This window comes from Dermacentor andersoni, chromosome 4, assembly GCF_023375885.2.
Source record: "Dermacentor andersoni chromosome 4, qqDerAnde1_hic_scaffold, whole genome shotgun sequence".
Classification (NCBI taxonomy): domain Eukaryota; kingdom Metazoa; phylum Arthropoda; class Arachnida; order Ixodida; family Ixodidae; genus Dermacentor; species Dermacentor andersoni.
The window spans coordinates 114,299,274-114,311,982 of record NC_092817.1 but is presented as its reverse complement, the minus strand read 5'-3'; the positions used below and the strand labels follow the sequence as shown (position 1 = coordinate 114,311,982).

The 12,709-nt window shown below is 51.2% G+C and overlaps 1 protein-coding gene and 1 non-coding gene across 2 annotated transcripts in view; both read left to right on the top strand.

Annotated features, from left to right (window-relative positions):
* The window catches only part of LOC126537448 (vesicular glutamate transporter 3-like), a 78,037-nt gene that overhangs the window by 16,260 nt on the left and 49,068 nt on the right, over positions 1-12,709 (top strand). The gene's annotated exons all lie outside the window — the stretch shown is intronic.
* On the top strand, positions 2,277-2,464 carry LOC126537645 (U2 spliceosomal RNA). Its single transcript, XR_007600818.1, has one exon. It is a non-coding gene; the product is annotated as a U2 spliceosomal RNA (small nuclear RNA).

Below are 12,709 nucleotides of genomic sequence, written 5' to 3'. Positions count from 1 at the left end.
ATTTTTTATATGAAAATCTTGGCCATTGGAGAGCCAAGTTTCCTGCAAAAGAATAATGTCAGGAGAAAGTTGTGAGCAAAAATATATTAGATCAGTAGCTGCAGAAATAATGGAACGGCAGTTCCACTGTAATACCTTTAAATAACCTATGATGAATTAATGCCTGCTTTAGAAACTGCTTGCTCTAAAATACTGTCTTTTAAAAAATCTTTCTTCGAAGGACTGTCTTTACCGTACTTTGTTGGTTTTGATTGAGGGTAAGAGCTGGAAGAGTTAGGATTAGAATCTGACTTGGAAAGACTATCTTTCGCAAACTTTTTGGTTTTTGAGTGCGGGACAGAGATCGATGAGTTATCGTTAGGTGATCTTGTGCGTTTAAGAGTCGGCAGGTCCATTTCTACATCCTGGTTGTTTTCCGACACTGATCCAGAGAGGCATCCGTTGTCGGTCTGCTGAGTTGAAGTTGATGGCCTCACATTGTCTGCGTCTTGTACAATAACTGATGAGGGATCCATTAGTTGATCAGCATTCGATGTTAGGGTCTGTGTAATAATCTGCGAGCTAGCATTAGAACTTGCTAAAGGACTGAAAAGCTGAATCATTTGTGATGTCAACACTTGAGCTAGAGACTCCGAGAGGTTTGATGTTAGTCATTCCATAGCTTTTGCCAACGCCTTTTCGGCCGCTGTCGCAATAGAATCGGAAAGGGCTGAGTCTGCAACCATTTGCGGATGGGCTGTCACTCCTGCATATCCCTTAGACCTCCCCTGGACCTCAACAACAGCATCACGGCGTGAGCAACGTCTCCTTTCAATGAAGTCTAGAATTTGCGTTTCCTGTGATCTTGCAGGACAGTTTGAGTAGTTGGCGGAATGACCACCACCGCAGAGACAACATTTCTCTCCTTTGGAGGAACAATCACTAAAACTGTGGCTGTATCCACAAGCACGGCAGCGGGGTGCAGATCTGCAGCCTCTGACGCTGTGGCCAAATCGCCAACACTTGTTACATGGCAGAATGCGTGGAGCTAGAGCTTCTACCTTGTAAATTAGGGGCCAGACCTTAATTTCTGTTGGCCGCATTGTTCCAGCACATGTAACTATGACTGACTCTGTTGGTATCTTCTTATTGTCAATCACTCGACTGCAACGGTAAACGGAGATGACGCCAGCCACCGAGAACATTTCTAAAATCTCCTCAGGGGTTAAAGTGACGTCCACCCCTCGTACAATACCTCTAGAGCATGCGAGATGTGGTGGTACGAAACAGCTCACCGGATGGGAAGCGAATGTGGAATAATTCAGCAGTTCTTTAACACAGGTGTGGTCTGGCGAGCAGCAGAGTATGCCACCTCTGCCGAACTGACGGACCTATGTGATTTGACGGAAGTGGGGTTAGGCCTTCTGCAATTCGCCCTGAATCGTTTTTGGGTTTTTCATATTGACGTGCCTCCGTCGGTCGGCACCATGGCCACAGGAACAGTGCCGGCTCCACTGCAAAGAAAGAACTCAAGCGGCAGCTCCTGAGGAGCTACCGAGGCTGACCACGGGGAAGCCCCGTAGCCAGGTGATGCTACAGACATCAAGCAAGGCTAACACAAAAACACATCAGAAAAAAATATATATAAAGGTTATGTGAAAATACACGCTGACAAAAGAAAATACCACCCGATACTTGACCTAAGCCCCCAAAGCAGGAGAAGCCAGAACCGAGGAACGCGATTCCTAAGCGCAGAGCAAGCACAGCCGCCACGTCTCAATCCTACAAGCAGGCCGACAGTCATACACAGTCAACTCTATTTCAATTAACTTTGTCTTTCTTTTGGCATAGTGAGCGACATCAGAGCCAGCTGTGGACGAAGATGACAACAAACGCGAGTAGTGGCATGAGCGCGTGTCTACGCGATGCGACCTCGCAAGACTTTCTGTACCGCAAGCCGCATTTTCCAGGCTATTGGGGGTATGAGCCACTTAAGGCTTTCGCCTTAAAATCATGAGCCATTTCACTCTGTTAAGGTGGATGACCAGCGAAGCCGGTTGCTGTTTAGCACACGACACGTAGGTGACAGAATTTTGAACAAAGGCACGAGTTCATCTACCGTGATGCTTTATATACATTCGCGTAGAGTACGGCACCGTTGCCACAAGAACCCGGAGGAAACTAGAATCACGTGACGCTTTGAGGGGACTGTCACCACGGGGGAGCGCAAATAAAGGAAAGTAGGTAGATACGCAAGCGCTTGAAACGCCGACAAAGAGACGGCGGTGCGAACGCAGATATGGCCGACGCGGGTCAAAGTGTAGTATCTGTTCTTATCATCTTAATATATGATGCGGGTTCTATTTGGACCGAAGGTCCAACTTGCAAACTTATTTTTGCAAGTTGGCGCAATGCTTGAAGCATGCTTCATCTCAGCAGCGGGTCGACCCAGGATTGCGCTATCTCCGGGATCGGCCCACTGTTTTTGCTCAGGCAGAACGAAACTGCGTGGAACCCCAGCCATAAACAGCTTCGCTGTAAAAAAAAAAAAAAAAAAAAAAAAAAAAAGTAAAAAACAGGTCGTTCCAATCGCAGTCATTCACTCAGGCTGGTCGATCTCAAAAAGCTCAGTAGCGCATTGCACGGCCTTCTGATGTGATGGTAAGTCGCGTCGATGTTGCAAAGTTCTATCTTCCGACAGGAATTGTCCTCCAACTTGTTCAGCACTACGGAAAGCGATTGTCTCTGCTCACTGTAGTGCGGGCACTGGCAAAGAACGCGCCGAGTTGTTTCAGCCTCCGCTGCAATCCTCACATGCTGCTGTGTCGGCCATACCTAGGCGGAACGCGTAGTATTTGGTAAACGCGGCCCCCAACACTACAGAAAAGTGTCGCGTCTCTTTGGGAAAGTCTTGGAGGAACACGAAGGCTGAATCTAGGGTAACGGGCGTGCATAAAATGTGATTCATTCCACTATCAAGTTGAATATATCGACGGCAGCAAAACTCGCAGCGCTCCGAGTCGTACTACACTTTATTATAATGACGAAACAACACACAAATGGTAGGTTCTTTGCTACTCTAACACGGCACTGTCCTTGCGCGGTCCGCACGCACAGTTGGTATTCAAAATCTTTTAAAGCGAATGCTTTACTGGCCGCGAACTTGCGATTTCGCCGTGGCGGTACTTCGAGGAGGCTCATGACGTCAAAACGCGCGCCTCGCCGCGGATATTTATCTCTCGCTCGCTTCCTAGTCACTACAGCGCGTGCGCCACTAGTAGCAGCGAGCCACAGGTGTTCCGCCGCTGCGCAGCGCCGCTCCTTTCCTCCGCTGCCATTTGGTATGACGTCACACCGCGTTCGCTGTCATTGCGCTCGCCTCCGCTCGCTTCGCCAGCTGCGTCGCATGCCCGATAATATGTCGGAGGATTGAAAAGGAGAGCTCGTGTGCGCCGCAACCACAGCTGATGCGGCAGTATGGACGGCGACAATTCTGATAAGCAGGAGGAGGCCTGGAATCGACATCGGAACGAGATGAAGAGAAAGCGAATCGCCCAGGAAACAGACGAACAGCGCGCCGAACGACTGACTAAACGCCGCAGCATAGCTAGACAACCAGACTAACCTGGACTTGTAATCAAGATTAACCAACATGGTTAGCCTTGGTTGCTGACCATGGTTGTCCATCGCGAGCTAGTAGGTAGAACTACTTCAAGGGAACCTTTATTTGTTTATGAAATATTTCTGTTAGGAAGGAGATATTACGAAATATTTTTTGACTGCAACATCCAAACTTTCACGAGTGAATATAGATTCTCCAACACGCGGCAACAAAACAACTTCTCGATACCCTTGCCTTACACGCCAATTCTAAAGGTAGGCCGGCGTGCACCCCGTCGGTGTTAGGGGAGGATGTTGCGAACGCATGGTATGTACCGTGAAGCATTTCCAATCAAGTGGTATTGTTTTTTGTCCTGACAGGCGCAGAAGGGGTAATCAGCTGACAACTCTTGTGCTATGCCTATACCCAGGCCGATGAAGTTTATGCTCGTTTAATAATATAAAATCCGTATATCTATTATATTTAATAATATAATAGCCGAGACTTATCTCGGCTATTATATCTGCCAATTGTTCTTTTTTTTTTGCCGAGTTGTACGAAGTTTCTGGCTAAATGTCTTCAGCCAGCACTGAATGACAGGCAGCAAGCGTCATTTTTTGGTTTATAGCAGGAACATTAAACGGGGAAGAAGAAGCTTTGCACGCCATTCACTCTATCTTGAAAGCAAGGTCAGAGGGGCGATCAAGCCAGGTGTGAGGCCGGGCTAGCATATTGATATAACCAGCTCGAGGGTTAACCTTGAGGGTGAACAAGCGCTTCTCCTTGTCGCTTGTTCTTATGTCCCGTGTCAACCCTCGCGCTGGTTATATCGCAGAGGAGAGATACCAATGCAAGTTGCTGCAGTGGTGTCACACATGTGATGTAAAGCAAAGGAAATCTAGGCCTATGGCTCACACGTGATGAGAGCTGTATATATAAAAATTAAAAACAAAGTGACTTGGGGTGAAGCTCGCTTCCAGTTGGGCTGCCCCATACTGCTGAAAAAATGTCCGCAAAATATTTGTTCTTTTTGTTTATTGCGGTTATTTATTGATGAGTTTTGCACGTTTCTTGTGGGATCAAAAGAACATTGTCAACTACCATTATCTTGAGTTGCAGTAACATACGTTCATTATAGGCAGCGCTTTTAGCATCCACAGCGAAATTGGAGAGTGGCTTTCCTTGGCAATCCATGAGTCCGCTATCCACATCCACGAACTCGCAGCCGCATCCACGAAACAGAGTTGGCTATATCGGGGAAGATCTATCTATCACCCTCCTTAAGGACACTTGTCCTGACTTTCCCAGGCTGCTTCTCGTGCGGCGTCAATCGCGGGCAGGAGCGCAACACCTGGGCCGCGTGGTACTCACTCTACCAGCGGGCCAACATGGACTACAGCGCATACCGGTAGCGGGAATCGAACCCGTCCACCTTCCCCTATTTACTAACGTACAAGAGCTAGTCTCGTTTATATGTCCGAATTCTTGGGTTCTCGTGTACAATAAGGGTTGTTTGAACAAAGTTACTTCGTGGTTTTGTATGTTCAGAAGTACGTCTCTGCGTCTGTGCTTTCCTTTAATTTAAGAAATTTTAGTCAAGGTCCACTGTAGACATAGGATAGGATAGGACTGGAATAACTTTATTAAAATGCCGGTAACTGATGGTTTAACACGTTGTGACGTTGGCCAAGCGTCGACACGGCGTTATGCCCTAATTTACCCTACCCCAGTTCGGCGTGTTTGTGGTGGGTTGTGAGGCTTGTGATTTTCGAGCGCAACCCGGGCCTGCTGGACGGCCCATAGTTGACGGCTCTTGTCGGTAGACTGCAGTACACTCTGAAGTTCGGGTGGGTATGTCCTGGAGGTAGCTTCTGTCGGGAACCTGGCACACATAATTACTCACACTGAGTTGTCGGCCACGTTGTCGAAGGTTATTTCGGGGAAAATTCCATCAAGGTGTATTCGGTATATGTTTCATTTTTCATTTTCATTTTATTACCTTAAAGACCCCTTGCGGGGTATTACATAAGAGGTGGGTGGTACAAAAATACAGGAGGTTGCCCACTATGTTATTTTACAGACAGAATACTCGTTGCTTCTTCCACGAAGGCAGATGAGGTGGCGATGGTAGCGACGTGGTGGGGAGGCCGTTCCAGTCTTTAGCTGAACGATGAAAAATTGATGACGAGCAGGTGACAGTGCGCGCGCTAGGGCGAGCAACATTTAGGGGGTGGCCTGTGCGCAGCGATATGTGTGAAGGTGGTACAATGTAAGGTGCGTGGCGAAGCGAGCTGGTGTAAAATATATAGAATAATGATAACCTCGCGATACGGCGACGGTGCGCTAGTCTGTCCAAACCAGACTCTACTTTTAATGTTGGTACGCTGATATCATATGAGTATGTCGAGTGAATGTATCTTACGGTGCGGTTCTGTATGGATTCTAATGCGTTGCTGAGGTAAATCTGGTGAGGATGCCATATGGGTGATGCGTATTCGAGTTTTGGCCTAACCAGTGTTTTATATGCTAGTAGTTTTACCTGTTGAGGAGCATTGCGGAGGTTGCGTTTCAGAAATCCCAAGGTTTTGTTAGCAGATGATATGATGTTAGTTATATGCGAGCACCAGTTTAAATCATGCGTGATCGTAATACCTAGGTACTTAATAGAGTTTACAGTGTCGATTGGGATGTCATTAATTGTGTAGAGAAAGTCATGCCGATTACGGCTGCGGGAAATTGACATAGATTTACATTTATTATTTTTTAGTACCATTAACCATTGATCACACCGGGCTGTAATGTTGTTCAGGTCATTTTGAAGATAAATGCATTCATTACTATTAGTGATAGTTCGATAGACAACGCAATCATCAGCAAACGTACGAATCTGAGAGGAAACATGCAATGGAGGATCGTTAATGTATATTAGGAACAGGAGGGGACCTAGGACTGAACCTTGGGGTACGCGTGATGTTACAGGAAGAAATTCTGAGGTAGTATTGTTAACATTGACGGACTGTGATCGGTTACTAAGAAATTCTTTTATCCATGTTAGGACATTGGGACGGAAGTTCAAGCGAGAAAGTTTTAATAATAAGCGTTGATGAGCTACTTTATCAAACGCCTTTGCAAAGTCAAGAAAAATGATATCGGTCACAGTGTTAGTATCGAGATTTGAGTGTAGGTCATGAAGAAATGTAGCTAATTGAGTGTCACATGACAGCCCTTTACGGAAGCCATGTTGCGACGGATGAAAAACGGTATTAATGTCTAGGAAATTCATTACGTGTGAGTATATGACGTGTTCCATTACTTTGCAAGGGATACTAGTTATGGATACTGGACGATAATTTAAGGGTGAATTGCGGTTACCTGATTTGTAGACTGGAACGACCTTGCTCTTTTTCCATTCGTTAGGACGCGTGTCTGATGATAGTGATTGGGAATACAGCAGGGTTAAATACATGGCAGAGATGCGCTTCATGCTTTTTTAAAAGCTTTGACGTGATATCGTCAACACCAGCTGATGAAGGTAATTTATGATTATCAATTAGTGCAGATATTCCATCTGGTGAAAAAATAATATCCGGCATTGGAGCCATGACAGCAACAGGGAAAACAGGAAGGGGCACGTGGTGGTGGTGATAAACTTTATTGAAAGGGGGAAGGGTAAAGAGGGACGTGGCTGAGGGTTAGGGCTCAAGTAAGGCCCTGGGCCTGCTTGGCCTTTTCCGCCCAGTCCACCACTTCAAGTTGTCGGTCGACGTCCCCGGAACTGAGCCAGGCTGTCCAGTCAGCCTCGCTGCTGACGGGGGGATGAGAGAACGGGAGCGAGGTGCATTCCCACATTATGTGTGTGAGTGTTCCTGTTTCTGAACAGAGCCTACATTTGTCGCTTTCCCTGCCCCCTGTGATTTTGTTAATGTATTTTGGGTGTGGGTATGTATTTGTCTGAAGTCGCCGAAACGCGACCACTTGCGTTTTGTCGAGCTGCTTGGCCGGTGGTGGGAGCGCGCGACGCCTCAAGCGATACCAATGGGCTATTTCATAATAAGTCTCGCAGGGTTCCTCGCGTCTCTCCTCCTCATTCACGCCGTCCGCATCCGCGGACGAGGCTCGGCGTGGGAGATCTCGAGCCAAACTGTGAGCCGACGCGTTGCCGGGCACAGCCGCGTGAGCGGGGGTCCACACGAGGGTTTTCAAGCCGCTTAGGGGGCGTCGTGTGCGGACATGGCACGCCTGTTTGCAAATTCTACCACGGACGAAATTGCCGATGGCCTGCTTGTTGTCGCTGATGACGGTATTCGCTTCCGCATGCATGGCCATGGCAATCGCGGTTTCCTCCGCTTCCACCACTCGGCCAGCCGTGATTGTTGTATGTTCTATCAGTCCTCCGTTGTGATCCGCTACCACCGCGGTCATGAGGTCGCCCCGAGGGTGTCTGAATGCGTCTATGTAGACCACTCCATCTTGCGAGCAGTAGCGTCGCCAACTCGCTTCACTTCGGGCCAGCCGACGGCCCTGACGGAACTCGGGGTCCATGTTGCGGGGTAGAGGTGGGGCATAAATATGCCCCCTGACCTTTCGCGGAATCGTAATGTACTCTGTCCCCTCGGGGATAGCCTCGAGACTGAGCTTCCGGAGGACTGTGCGGCCAGCCGGAGTTAGCGAGAGACGATGGACTTGGGCTGTGTGGTGAGCGTCTAAGAGCTCCTCGATCGTGTTATGCATGCCTAAGGCCTCTAGCCTTGCGGTGGCCGCGTGGTCTGGAAGGCCCAAGGCTGCCTTTGTGCTTCGTCGGATCATGGTGTTTAATTTGACTAAGTCCGTGGCTGCGAGTTTGACATATGGTGTCGAGCACATGGTTCTGCTGGTTATGTATGCCTGCACAAGTCGAAGCAGATCGCCCTCGCCCATGCCGTGGTGCCGATTAGCCACCCGGCGAATGAGCTGTAGTGTGTAGTTGGTCGCCCTCTGGAGTTTCTTTAACATGAGCCCGCAGCGCAGCGTGTTCTGAAAGTCTAGCCCCAATATTTTGATACTGGGGCGCTCCGGGATGGTACGTTCTCCGACCTTAAGTTCAAGGAAGCGCCTTCTCCGTGGTAATCCCCTGCGACAGCTACTTCTGCCGGGCTTGATCAGGAGGTATTCGGATTTTTCCGGTGAGCACGTCAGGCCCCTCGACTCCGCATAAGCTTGTACGATGTCGATGCCGCGTTGCATGATCTCTTGAAGAGTTTGTGGATCATCCGCCGCTGCCCATAACGTTACGTCGTCAGCGTAGAGGCTGTGGTGAAGCCCAGGGATAGAGCACAGCAGTTCCGGGAGGCCGCGCATCGCCGCGTTAAAGAGAAAAGGGGAGATGACTGATCCCTGCGGCGTGCCTCGGCTCCCCAGCTCTATAAATTCAGTTTCATGTTCGCCGACTTTGATCCGGCACTTCCGGTCGGTGAGAAAGTTTCGGACGTATTGGTATGCTCGGTTTCCGACACCCAGTTGGGTCAGGCCCTCGAGCACCGCTGCGTGGGCGACATTGTCGAAGGCCTTCTTCAGGTCGAGGCCCAGGAGGCACTGGAATCGGCGAGCGTCCGCCGGACTTTCGGGTTGCATCACCTGCCTTTTTAACTGAAGGAGCACATCTTGGGAGGACAGGTGTGGCCTGAAACCAAACATAGAGTGGGGGAACTCGTCCCCATCTTCTACGTGTTCATTGAGACGGTCTAGGACCACGTGCTCCATCAGTTTGCCGACGCATGATGTGAGTGAAATCGGCCTGAGGTTGTCCGCATTTAGTGGTTTACCTGGTTTTGGCATAAAGACGTTCGTTGACGTCTTCCACTCTTCCGGGATGGCGCCCGTCTTCCAGCATTCGTTCATGAACTCGGTGAGCTGCTCCATTGCGGCCTCGTCCAGGTTGCGTAGGATCTTGTTGGTAACGCGGTCCGAACCCGCAGCGTTCGTCCGCAGCTTGTAGGCGGCTGCCGACACCTCAGCGAACGTAATGTCTTCGTCTATGTGCGCGTTCGGCCGGCCCTGGTAGGCCGCAGGTAACGGTGTCTTGAGTTGCGGGCCGATGTACTTGTCTCGCATCTCGGCCAGGAACGCCCCCGGGTCCTGAGCATGCCTGTGGATTAACTTGGCCATGTTTCTTCTGCCTTCCGCCCTGGTGGTGCCCGGGTCCAGGAGGTGGCGTAGGAGGTGCTACGTCTGGGCTGCGCTGAGGCGTCCCCTCATGCGATCACATATTTGGTACCATTGCTGCCGGGTGACCTCGGTCGCGTGATCGGAGATCTCTGTGTCGAGTCTAGTGATTCTTTCTTTTAGGGCTTGGTTATCTTTCCCCTGCTGTTGCCAACGCCGGAGCATGCTCGATCTTGCCTGCCACATGTGGAGCAGCCTGCTGTCGACGTTGGAGGTTTCCGGGGCGTCTTCCGGGTCAAGATGTTCCGTATGCTCTTCCACGTCGGCCAGGAGTTGGCTCGTCCAGGATGAGATATTGGCGATGGATTCCTGACTGGCTCGCATTCTTCTGGACTCGCGGAATTTGCCCCAGTTTGTAACCGAGAAGCGATGCTTCCACCGACGCTTGCCGCGTGCATAGATTTCCGTGTGAAGGATGCAGTGGTCGCTTCCCAGAGTTTCGCCGGTGTTCGTCCAGGCGTAGTCTTGCGAGTGGACGACGAACGTCAGGTCCGGGTTAGTGTCTACCTGACCTTGGCTGCCGATTCTGGTGCGGGTGGTAGTATCGTTGATTAGCGTGAGGCCCAACTCTTGCGCGGCTTCTGCTAGATGTCTACCCTTGCGGGTGTCGCCCGGTATCCCACAGAGTATGACCGGCGTTGAAGTCCCCAACGATGAGCAGGGGGCAGTCGCGGCTGACTTTGAGGGCTGAGCGAAAAAGCGCATCGAGCTTCGGGTCTGCATGCGGGGCGACGTATACGTTGAGGATGAATAAGCTGGGATCTGACGTGCGCGTCGGGATGATTTCCACGAAAACGTGGGGGATGCCCGAGGGGGAGAAGTTTCGATGTCGTGGATCGCCGTCACCTCTTCTCGGCGAACGAGCGTAGTGACTTTCTTGGAGTTGTTACGGCAATGGAAAGCCCGGTAAAAGGAGAGGCCGGCTTCCATGTTGACTTCTTGTAGCGCTATGATATCAGGTTTGTAGGATTCTTGCAGTGCCGTGTTATTAACATGCTGGTGAAGGTTGGCCTTCTTCTTTTTGAATCCGCGGCATTTCCACTGCCAAACGTGATAGGTGCTATAGGTTGTTACAGCCATGTTGATTGTTGGGGAGTGTGTGGACGGCCAGGTCCAGGCGGGAAGGGCGGAGGACCGCGCTGCGCTGACGGGTGCCACCTGAGGAACGACCGCGGGGTGAGGGAGAGTCTGCTCCGGCTGGACGGGCGCTGATTTTGGGATGTATTGCGCGATTTGTGCGACCTGTGCGGCTAGCGTGGTTCTGTTCGAGTGCCGTCATGTGGTTCTCTAACTGCTGGAAGCGTTCAAAAATCGCAGGGAGGATGGCGTCCATGGCCGCCTTGACCGCGCGTTCAACGTGTTGCTCTACGCGTTTCATTAGGTCTGCGTCCTCAATTGGGGCTGTATTGGGAGTCCTGTGAATGAGGCTGGCTTCTCGTTTGTTCGGTGGACCCTGGGAGTCCATATCGGACTCTTCACTTTCGGTAGTTGTTGGTATGCTAATAGGCCCCGAAGTCGGTGAGGGAACTGATAGGGCGCTGGTTTCCGTGCTAGGGTGTCGGTTCCTGTCCATTGGTTGTGGGAAGCAACCCCTCTCGTAGGCGCGGATCTTTGTATCCTGTTGTGCGATCTTTGTCTGCATGTTTTGGATGGTTTCCTGTAGAGTCTTAACTGTGTCAAGTATAACTATTTCGGGATGCACCTCGCTCCCCCTCCCTACCACTATGCTGGCCCAGTTTCTTTGGGACGTCACCTGTGATTGGGCTCCTTGTTGGTTTCGTTGCTGATGCTGCTGTTGGCCCCGGCTTCCACGGTTGGCTTGGCCCCCCGGCTGCTGCCTCGGGGTGCTCCGCGATCTCGATCGGCCGCAGCGGCTCCGGCTCCGACCCCGGCTGGTTGACCGACGTCTTCCGGCCGTGGCGCCACCATCACCGGTCGACTCCCCGTCCGCGAAGGAGACTGACGACGAGCGCCTCTCCCTAGACCGGCTGCGGTGGTCGTCGCCCCGTGCCTGCAGTGACTGAAGCTGCTCTTCCCGCTCTCGAGCCTGCCGATCGCGGCGCTGGCGTCGGCGCTGGCGGATGATGAAAGGAGTCTCAAACTTCTTCCGGCACTCCTGGCTTCCCGTGACGTGGCTCTCGCCGCACAATAGGCAATGTGGCGTGCACTCGTGCCCGTCGGTCGTGTCGGGTGCTCCGCATTCTTTACACTTCTTGGTCGTGCCTCGATACGGACAGACGTCTTCTCGATGCCCGGTCTGGTAGCAAATCAAGCAGGCTTGTACTCTGTGCCGGAATAAATTGCATCGGTGCCATGCCCCGCCGTACATGACGTAATGAGGAACTTCCTGTCTCCTGAAGACCAGCAGGACGGTTTCGGACTGCTTGTGGGGTTCGGACGACATAGTGGGGTTCCGCCTAGACGGCGGAACCCCACTATGTCGGCATTCATGCCGCTCTCGGACAGATTCTCCTGAATTTGCTGTTGGGTGTGTTGCGGAGGAATTTGGCGAATAATGCCTTTCCCTTGATCTTCAGTTGGTAAGTAAGCATTAATCGGATAAGTTTGACTTCCCACCTTTAGCGTCGATAGCGTCGCGTAACTGTCGGCTCGGTCCCCATCCTCGGTACCCACGACAACGAAGTTGCCGACGGCGTCCAAACGTACCATGTCCTTGCCGCAAGCTTGCTTTGACAGTCCCGTGGAAACACACAATGCCTCCATGACGGCTGATGGGCGTTGTCCGGACACATTAAAACCACCGCTGATTCGCAACACCACTTTGAAGTAGTGCGGAGGGACGGGTGCTTGGGACGTCGCGCCGGCTTAGGCCTAACAACGACTCCGGCCGTGCTCACCTTCTCGCGGGGCGAACTTATCGCTGACTTGCATTGGGTACGTTCGTCGCGCTGCAGCGTGCACGACAAA